The following is an 11,603-nucleotide window of genomic DNA, read 5'->3' on the forward strand; positions in this document are numbered from 1 at the left end:
ATACAATATAATCACACATATAAAGCACTTAAGGTGGTTGCACACCGGCCGCGTTTTTCGGAAAACCGATGGAGAAACGCCGCTAAAAATCCGAATTCGCATCCGATTCGCGCCCGGTGTGGGGAGACTTTAACTGTACAGAGTAGAAAAGGACGGGTGAATACCTTGATTTTACGACATCCCGGCTCCTCCTGTCTACATGTCGAAGTGTCCTTGGGCAAGACACTGAACCCCAAATTGCTCCCGATGTGCTGGTTGGTACCTTGCATGGCTTCCGCCGCAATCGGTGTATGAGTGTGTGTGTGTGAATGGGTGAATGTAATGCACCATCTATGTAAAGCGCCGCTATATAAATGCACCATTTACCATTCTTGATGATTTGTGTAGGAACAGAATATAAAGAAAACACCATATGAGACATTCAACTCTATACTGTATATGGACATACTGCAGGGCACTCACAAATATTATAACCTTTGCATAAACACTGGGACTAAACAACAGAATTGCATAAAGGTAACAACAAGTTTACAACTATATACGTAAGGAGGTGAGTATACGCATCTGACGTGATCCAATATACCAGTGGTAACCTTGTACCAAATCAATAGCTTATAGAACACCAGACAGTGCAGACATGTCATGTAATGTGACATGTTTAGAGTTTCTGGCTTAACACATGTATTTCACAATGACCATAACATCATGCTATATGTATTCTGAAGATCAGAGTGGCTTGTGTTGTGCGTGTAAGGCTGTTATTTCTTCACTGTGGCGTAAATCAATAGTAAGAACAGTGTTCTGAAGCAATGCAACAGCCACTGTCACACAGGAAGGGATCTGTGGAAAAGTGTGTGGTTGTGGTAGCCTGCTGGCTCGCCCTCAGGTGTGTGACTTCAGATGTTGTGTATTAAAATTCTTTCTTACTCCTATATGTCTCGCCAAACAAAACTTTCCATTCATGGCACTAAAAGCTTTTTCCCATTCATTCACACATACAACTGGATTCACTCCGTTCCTGTTGTATTCTTGGAAAAGACACAGTAATTGATGTGATTACTGTGCATCACCTGTCAGTGCAGTTGTAAATGCAAAAAGACAGATATTTGCTCAAATGGCAGGGAGGTTGGGAGGGTAGCAGGTGAAAGTGAATAGACAATTGAGTCATCTTGGTTAATAGCATGCATTTACTCCATTTAGTCATATTCAGATGTGAGAGAAGTGTGTGTGTGTGTGTGTGTGTGTGTGTGTGTGTGTGTGTGTGTGTGTGTGTGTGTGTGTGTGTGTGTGTGTGTGGGGTTGGGGGGGGGGGGGGGGGGGCTGGGGGTAGGAAATAGAAAGTCAGAGAAAGCAGGGAAGGACAAAGACAACACTTAGAAGTGATAAGAGTGCAATCATTGATTTATTTATTTCACATATGTGATGCTGTAGAGTCTGTAGAGATGAGGGATAATGCATTAGGAATGTTCCCACACAGTAAAATCCTTAGTGTTAATTAAACATTTTTTTATAAATTGTGAAATCAACACTGAGGATTTTACCGCAAACTGTGACATAGATATATTAGCCGTGCCCTCCGACTGTTCCTCAATAGATCGCTGAAATCGCAATTTACTCCTCCACTCAGTATTATATGCAAATTACTGTTGGCCGGCTCCTAATTCATAGTTTGCACCCGGTGGCCTCTTGCCAAACCATTGTCCCATAATTAATGACTCATTCGCCGTTCTATCCATCATTGAAGTTATTACTTTTTACAGCTTTAAACTCTAGAGACTGAAAAACAGCGGAGACAAACACAGAATTTATGAGATCAATAAAGCACAAAACAGGAATTCACCTAACTTCTTAACATGTAGATGATTTGTAATAATTCCGTGAATGATAATAAACGTGATGCATAATTTACAGATGCTAATACCCTCCTATTAGTATGGTGAAATTGTCACCTATCATCTGCATGCATCAAGCGGCCCGGTGTAATAAACACGGCATTAATTCAGCAAAATTGAATTAACTGTTTGATAGATGACACGATGATCCTTCCATGCAAATAGAATCATACCATCTGTGGTTTATGTGGTTTTAAGCCCCAAGGGACAGCTAAGATTGCCATTTACATGTAGTCATTATGGTAGTTATGTCTGGTTGGCTAAAATGCTCAAGCATTAAAACAATGCACCGTTGGTTATAGTTTGCTTTAAAACAGCGTTTAGGCAATAGGGGGTTGGAAGGCAGATTTGGAAGTTCTTAACTACATGAACCCAATAGCATGGAATAGCTGGAATGCATGAAATAATGGACATGTAATAAGAGGCAAACATTTGGCAAATACTGTATCTGGCGGAAATGTGCTATTTTCGGTATTTGATGTACAATGGCATACAGTATAGATAGAGTGTAGGGTAATTGCATGCACACCAGCACACATGACGCACGCACGCACGCACGCACGCACGCACACACACACACACACACACACACACACACACACACAAATGTTGCTTTCAGATTGTCTTTTCCTCTCAAAACATGTCTCCTATTCTGAAGGAATATGCACAGTGGCTGGGCCAGCAGCCAATACTGTGTCACATGTTTGCTGGATCCGGAGGTTTTAAACAGCTTGGAGCTACACTAGAAAACCCACTTGGCAGAAACCAAACCTGCCTCTCTGCATACATATCACACTGTCTGAGGCACGTAGCTGTAAGGTGACCTGCTGGATACAGTTGCTTCTCGCAGAACGCACACACGCACACGCACACACGCCCCACACACACACACACACACACACACACACACACACACACACACCACACACACACACACACACACACACACACACACACACACACACACACACACACACAGAGAGAGATCACATTCTCAAGCACCATGGAAAATCAGCCTATGACATGACAACCATGCAGGCGGACAGCCATGTGTAAAAATGACTCTCCATCTATCTACTCCCCCAATCCATTTATCCATCCATTCATTCATCCATCCATCCATTCATTTGTTCTTCTGTATATCTGTCAAGTCATTCATTGGCCCATCGATCGTCCTCACTCATATGTCTGTCCATCCATCAAAACTGAGTTTTAATGTGGGTCTGTGACAGTGTTTCTTAAACCTGTGGTCGCAGAAAGGGGTAGAATGCTGCTGGTGGTAGTGATGTGAAACTTCTGTTCGAAATTATTCAACCACATTCACCCTGGCATCCCAATTTTTAGCGACCGACAGATGGGATCAGTTTTGACCTCGCTGTTATGTGTATGAGTATAGTACAATGTAGCTGAAAGGATTTGCAACAAATGGATATTAGTGTAAAGATATTATAAATCTTAAATACATGCAATAATGTTGCTTGAGCACATGCTCACCCTTCACTGAGTCTAGAGTCATTGCAGTGACCAGAGATGATTTATTATTAACATCCTGTGATAGCATTTACTTGACAGTATCCTGAAAATGTATCCAGTCCGATTTAATTGGGGTTCATGGAAAATAAATGCATTATTATTTCTTCCTATGAGTGAGTGAGTGAGTGAGTGAGTGAGTGAGTGAGTGAGTGAGTGAGTGAGTGAGCGAAATTAATGAGTTGATTGATTGATTGATTGATTGATTGATTGATTGATTGATTGATTGATTGATTGATTGATTGATTGAATACTTTATTAACAGTCTGCAATTAGTCCAGAAGTAGATTTACAATGATTGATTGTTAAAAGCATAACACAATGTGGTCCTGTACATGATGAACGATGATAAAAGTGTGTGACATATATAGTGTACATTACAGTTCCACACCGCACACAAAACAATAGATGTATTTTAATGTCACAAGGTCTCCCTGATGTCACTGATGTCAGGCGTCTCCAAATTTAGACAAGGTAACATTAATCTTGATCAAAGCCCCAATGACTTCCATTCTAAAATTCTAGTTAAAGATTAAAGAACAACTACCGGTATAAAACATAATGTATGTGTAGGCCTATGTGAAAGAAAATTAGTGGAGTTCCGATGTGGCCTACTTGCAGTGTACATACACAGTTTGGCAAGGATCGTTACATCGGTTTGCAAGAATATGTACCAGACATATACCATACCGTAAAAACTAAGTGTGTGTGTGTGTGTGTGTGTGTGTGTGTGTGTGTGTGTGTGTGTGTGTGTGTGTTACCCTTTTTTCTCCCCAATTTAGTCATTATGCCACTTGATTCCTCCCCACACACTGCTGTTGTATCCTACTGTCTCACTCTCACCTGCCAGTGAGGAGCCCCCACCAGGAGGATGTAGAGCCTTCGTCCTACTCCTCCCGCCCGACACTCCCTGCCACCCCAGCCCGTACCTGCAATGACAAATATCGCCCTCTCTGTCCGGCTTCCCTACCCTGAACATGGGCCATGCAGTTGTGTTAATATAGACGCTTCTAAAAGCTGGATGCACCACGGTGGATTTGAACCCAGAATACAATTATTTTACAGTAATAAAAAACGGAATAACTCTCAGATGCTCATTTTGAAGAAGATCATTATGGTTTAAATCAATTATAGTCAGAGGCAAAGCATTGCAAAAGTAACAGTAATCAGCATTATATTTTTTGAATATTGTGACTGAAATACAATACATCATTTTGTAAGCAATCTTCCCAACTCTGCAGAACATGGTCATTAAGCACTATAGAGCACTATTAAGCAGTATTCGATCTAAATCAAGTGTTGCAGTGCCAGCCATGTACACCATCCATAAACACAGAAACATTACTACCAGTGACAACAGCTATTAAGAATCAGACAGAAATCCCCCCCCCCCCCCCCCCCCAACACACACACACACAAGCACACACGCACGCACGCACGCACGCACGCACGCACGCACGCACGCAACGCACGCAACGCACGCAGGCACGCACACACAGGAGTAACCTGCCCATGGCCAAGGTCAGGAGGCTGCAACATAGTATACGAGCATATTTGATCAAAGTACGAGAGGTTATGCAAATAGGATCTCTGCAATTAAACCAAATCCATGCATAATACATCAAGCCTCTGCACTTGCGTATGTGTTTGTGTGTGTGTGTGTGTGTGTGTGTGTGTGTATGTGTGCGTGCGTGCGTGCGTGCGTGCGTGCGTGCGTGCGTGCGTGCGTGCGTGCGTGCCATGTGTCATTTAGCATTGGATATTATTATCTTTTTTTTTAATTTGCGTAAATCTTTGAATTTTTTTTTAACTCAAACCTTTGCTTCTGGGGCTCCCTGTAACAAAATATTTCGAGAGGGGGTCAAATACATATAATTTTTCTGAAAAAATGTATGTTTCTATATTATAGAAACATACGTTTTTCAGAAAACGGATTTCTGTAAGACATTTTGTAGAATGCATGGGCCTCAGGTCTTATAATGGGTTAATATCTTGGAGCTACACAATCTGGAACTGGTGTAATGGCTTTCTGATTGACAGCTAATAGTTCTGCCTGAATCCACTCTTCCAACTCTGCTCACCATGTAGCCTATACAGTACAGTGATTTATGCTTTGGATGAGGATAAAGTCGGGTCATCATACCACTGATACTGAAAATAAGGGGCTGTGTCCATCAAGGTGTTCATATCCCGAGCACAGTGCATGCTTTGAATTGTTTTCAATGGGAACACTGTGTATTTATGCCATGCTGCAAATTAACGGTGATGAGGCACCGAGTCTATTCTGTGCTGTGCACTGATGTCCTGCATATGTTTTTATCGGGGCCTCATGCAGGACTCTAGGTCAGACATGAATATGTTTGAAAACCACTTATTTGAACATCAGAAAACAAGTCCAAATAACCCTTTAGAAACTGGCCTAGAAACCTGCAACCTGCAACTTCCAATTTGTATAAGCTAAGCAAACTTTGCTGCCTTCAATCAGCTCTTCACCCTCAGAGAGAAATGGACAGAGGACATCGTCCAGTAGGTGTCACTAATAATCAAATTATCATAATATGTGATGATAGCAGTTAGCAGGATCATAATAAGCAACATTAGTATGGAGCCATTGCTGTTTTCGCTGACTATCACTGAAAACAGTAACAATTTGAAATATTCATGGGTGTCAGTGGAGAGGGTAAAAAAAACATTGATGTTGCTTGGCAACAATGCATTTCCACATAATAATAAGTGCTGGCAAATATTATTTTGAAGAAGATTTCGGTTGCAAGACATAAAGCAAAATAATAAAGGCTATGTTTTTCTCCAGAAACTGCAAGTTCACAATTTCTCAATACAAGGCTTTGTGGGGGACTGGAGGCCCAGTTTATGGCCATAACATTACCATGGAGGTCTAGGACTACTGCAATGGAGTCATGTTTGGGATCCAAAATAAGTACCTGGACAGGCTGCAGTATATGTCCAAAACTCAGCTGCCAGAGTTCTCATCCGCACCAAGCCTTGGCAGCACTCGCCCCCACCCTTAAACAACTACACTGGCTTCCTGTCAAGTTCTCACATCGCATCACTTATGAACTCCTCCTTCTCACCTACAAATGTCAAAACGCCCTGGCTCCACACTACCCCTCAGGCCTCCTCCATAAACCTCCTGTGACACGGAACCTGCGGTCCACAAACTTGGACCTCCTCTCTGTCCCCAAGGCAGTCAAGCGAACCTTAGGGGACAGAGCGTTCAGTGTGGCAGCCCCCTACCCTGTGGAACTCTCTCCCATTAGAGATTTGCCATGCTCCAACACTTTTAAGGCTGCCTTGAAAAGACACTTATTCTCTCAGGCTTATGGCATATAGTTGTTGATTGTTGTTGGTACATTTTGTAAAGCGTCCTTGGGTTCATGAAAAGCGCTATATAAATTCAAGCTATTATTATTTTTATTATTAGGAGACTGTGTGGTTGTATGGAGTTGTATGATGTATACACTTCAGCTTAAATGAAGCCATGGCTCATGAGCTCTATTTAAATCTACAGCATAGCAGGTTAACTGAACCACCAGGAGCCTCGACCCTCGACTCCTGATTTAATTAGGCCTACATCTTTTTCTCAACTTCTTGTCCAGCTGGGCAAGGCTACTGAGCTCTTTCCGGCAGTGTGTGAACGAGGGCGGAAGTGCGCTAGAATGCGGAAGGCACGCTATGCAGCTTCTGTACAGCACTGTACAGTTTCACACTGCATTTTTAACACATTCACACCTGGGAGGTGCCAATTACAGCAATTTGTTCAGGCGGCCTGCACTGAGCACCTCCACTGGAGCTGGGGATTTGATACCTTGCTCAAGGTTCACCTCGATAGGACTACATGAGGGACGGAAAAGCATTTCTCACTCACTTTCACCCACAACACTTTATAAGCAGGTCCGTGATTCATGCCCTAACCCTCCCTGCCATAAGCCGAGGCTACTGCCACCCTGTGAGGAATAGCCTTGAGGTATTTCAGCGGCATGGATTACGATTGATGTACACTTATATTTTATTGTACACGTAATATTTTGAATTCATATACGTGTACTGTATGATAGCGTGTGTCTGTGTAAATATGATTCAAATAAGTTGATATAACACTGAACAGATGGGACAATTATAGACTTCCCGTAGAAAATACAAATCGAGTATTATTGTGGAATGAACATGCAGTGTTGCAAAACACTCAACCCAGAAGCCATATGCTGTGCTAAATCATGAACCCTAGACCGTGGGATCAACTCATTTTGCAGGATTCTGATCCGGTCTAGAGCAGATATAACTCATTTTCAGTATAACCACACGGCGGAAACTAGAGCGGATATTGAATAGTCTGTGTCCCTCCAAAATGATTCCCCGTGGCTAGAGGCATCATCATTTTAGGACCCTCCTATACCCATAAACCTGTGATACACTGATACTGCATGCGCAGCTTAGCTCATCTTTAAAATAAAGAATACTTCTTGGAATACTTAGTCTGGTATGACCATGATTTATTTTAACTCAAGTGACTGGCGAGACCAGGCTACTTAATTTGGCATTAATGTGGGGGAACAATGCAGCACCCAACCGAATATACCGGATAAATATACCTAGGTGTCGCATCACACCAGTCAGTTAAAAATGAAAACCAGGCTTTATTCCGAAAAACTCTGGTAACGCAATGTAACATTTTATGTATTTATTTAGCAGGGACAATGCACATTAATCAGCACGTCATTTTTCAAATCCATGTAAATGGGCCAGAGTTAAAAGCTAATGTTCATCTGTAGTCCCTGAGCAGGCACATGAACCCAATGCTCCCTATACAATGGGCATAATATGTGAGATTAGAGCTAGAGCTATTTTCTGTGAAGAGATGGTGTAAAATGAAAAAAATGAGGGGGCTAAGTCTAGAGCCCTGGGGGACCACGGTCAATGGTTTAAGTTTAAGAAGTAAAGTTGCCTTCGGTGATGTAGGCCTATCTGTAGGTTTCTTTCCTCAACAGATTGAACAGATAAAATGAGAGACATACTGTAGCTTTGCATCTGTGTAACAGAATAGCTGTGAGGTTCAGGTGTGCATGGTGTGGCACATTTCATTCACATGGTCTCATTAAAGCTGACTAATTGTATGAAAGAAAGAAAGTACTCATCAGAGGCTGCTTGATAACCAGATTGTCAATCACAGTGTGGTCGTCCCTCTATAGGCTTAAACGTTTAACCCTTATTCTCGGGGGAAACAGTTAACCACTTGAACCCCATCATCCCAATTCAGGGGGGAACATTCGCCATATAGCCGATCTACAAGCTCACAGTCACAACTCGACTCAACACTACACATTGTGAGTTTGTAGATCGGCTATTTCTGGTGAAGCAATTTGGTGTAGAAGGAAAGAACCACAGACTTACAGTTACAACTCGGGTCTGTTTCCCTAAGATTAGAGGGGTTAACTGTATTAACTGTAAAATACAGGTCACACATTTGCACATAAAGTAGCTGTTGTCAACTACAGTAGCCAACAAAATGTCAGAGTACAGTAAAAGGGAAATCGAGGTTTGGAGATCCTTGTGGGTTGTTGTTTTTTCTTTCTTTTTTTCTGTTGATATCAATCCTTCCTAAAAACATGAAAAAAGAAAAAGAAAACAAACGAAAAGGATCATAAAGAACAATGACATATGATAGCATTTCAATAAGAAGGTTTTCCACATACTGTATTTCACCAATTGGAATTGTGCCTTTGGGTTGATTTTGCTTGTTTTTGTGTGTGTTTGAATCTCTCTCTGCTTGCCTTCAGATTGCACCATCCTCCTACAGCCTGTCTATTTCACTGTAATTATGCTTATCCTTTTTGGGTCCCCCCCTGCACCCCCTTACCCATCCACCCCCCCCACACAACCCCACCGTCCCATCCCCGCAAACCCTTTTTGGAGCCCTCAGCAGTTGTCATGGAAACGAGGCTTACGCCAGGCACATGCTTCACCCTTTGAACACAATTAACATGTGGCCTGATTTATCCCCCCATTTTTTTAGGTGTGTGTGTGTGTGTGTGTGTGTGTGTGTGTGTGTGTGTGTGTGTGTGTGTGTGTGTGGGCCTGTGTGTTGGGGGGGGGGGGGGGGGGGTATGGGTGTATGAAGGGGGATGAAAACTATTCAATATATTTTTTTTATCCATCTGCAGTTATACGGTTGTAGGGGTGTAGGGAGGGATGGGTGGGGATAAGAGAGCGAGGTCATGGCGAGTGAGCTAGTTAATTCTCTTCTTTAGCTTTCCTCTTCATTTTGGGGTGTTGAGATGTGTGATGGAGTGGATGGAGTGGATGGATGGATGGATGGATGGATGGATGGATGGATGGATGGATGGATGGATGGATGGATGGATGGATGGATAGTGTGTGAGAGGGAGATGGAAGGAAGGGAGTGACATGAAGGGTCTTAAGACAGACAGACAGACAGACAGACAGACAGACAGACAGACAGACAGACAGACAGACAGACAGACAGACAGACAGTGACAAAGAGACAGACAGACAGTCACAAAGAGACAGAGACAGTTATAGATGGGGGGTGTCATTTCAGACATTTCGTAGCTTGATGGTTGAAATGAAGACATTTAAAGTAAATATAACGCACATATCCTCTGTTTCTTGGTGCTGAGCCAAACTATATCAGAACAGGAACAGAGCAGGTGCTCGCAACTCACTTTTTGAATGCTCCAATTTTTTATTTGCGACAAGCAAACAACGCTTCAAGCGTCTTTTTTAAGTAAACATTTTGTAGTATGAAATTGAAAGAGAATCACGAAAGTGCACTGACATCTGTGTGTGTTTGTGTAAAATGTGCCAATGAGTGTTACCAAGTTGTATAAAGCGGACCAGCCATGGCAGGTGTGTCAGGTTAACTAACACCTGCTGGCCATCTCTGACATCTTTCCTAATTTAGTTTCTCACTCATTTTCTCTCCTTTATGTTTCCTTTTACCTCCACATCTTCATGTCTTTCTGCTGAATACTCTCATTCTCTGTCACTGTCCTCTCTCTCCTCTTTCAATACGCATCACAACACAAAAGCACACATTATCCCTGTTCATTAGACGTCATGTGAGAGTTCTTCAGGGCTTGATCTTACATGGGGCCGAAGCTTAGAGAGCAGAGTGGGGGAAGACAGAGGCGAGAATGAGGGCAGGGAGAGAACGGTGAAGGGGAGAGAGAAAGATGGAGCGAGAGAGAGAGAGAACAGCGAGAGAGAGTGAGAGAGAACATAGAGAGCGAACGGAGGAAGGCCAGGTGACAGAAACGCAGAGGCAGTCAGGTGGAAAGTACCCCGGCGCTGGAGCCAATTAAATCCCACCACATGTTTTTCCGGAGACAAAAGCCCAGGCACTTGACCCTCCTGTGAGGGAGAGGAGGGATGAATGTGAGGCGTGACAAAGGCAGAGGGAGATGAGCGGAGCAGCAGAATGGGGTGCATGGATCCGGGCAGGAAAAGGTGCAGCAATATTATGGAGGGACGGATGAACAAATAGGGGGATGGGCGAGCAAATAGGAGGATGGATGCAATGACGGGACGGAGAGAGAGGAGAGAGACAAGGAGTAGAAATTGTGGGAGACAGACAGCATGAGGGAAATTAAGAGGTGGAGCGGTAAGGGAGAAGGCTACCCCCTTCTCCATTACCCCTCCACCTCTTAGAGAGGAGAAGGCTACCCCCTTCTCCCTTACCCCTCCACCTCTTAGAGAGGAGAAGGCTACCCCCTTCTCCCTTACCCCTCCACCTCTTAGAGAGGAGAAGGCTACCCCCTTCTCCCTTACCCCTCCACCTCTTAGAGAGGAGAAGGCTACCCCCTTCTCCCTTACCCCTCCACCTCTTAGAGAGAACAGACAACGCTGTGTGGTTCGGGGAGGAAACACCATCCTTTCTTTTCTCTGTTGTTTGCTTTATTTTCATTTCTTTCTTGTCTGACTGCTATCTGACTGCTGCTCCTGACATAATCACGCACACATACACGCACGCACAGGTCAAATGAAGAGGTTTTCTATAGTTAAAGATGAAAAAACTAAATTACACAACAAGATAACTGTTAAACTCAACGTATAGAGCCCCTGGTTAGGGAGTGCCACAGGTGGAGTAAACTAATTATTACACACCCTACCCATCATCACCTGATGGCCTGCAGAGGTGTTTAG

This window comes from Electrona antarctica (genome assembly GCF_951216825.1).
Source record: "Electrona antarctica genome assembly, chromosome: 6".
In the NCBI taxonomy this organism is placed as follows: domain Eukaryota; kingdom Metazoa; phylum Chordata; class Actinopteri; order Myctophiformes; family Myctophidae; genus Electrona; species Electrona antarctica.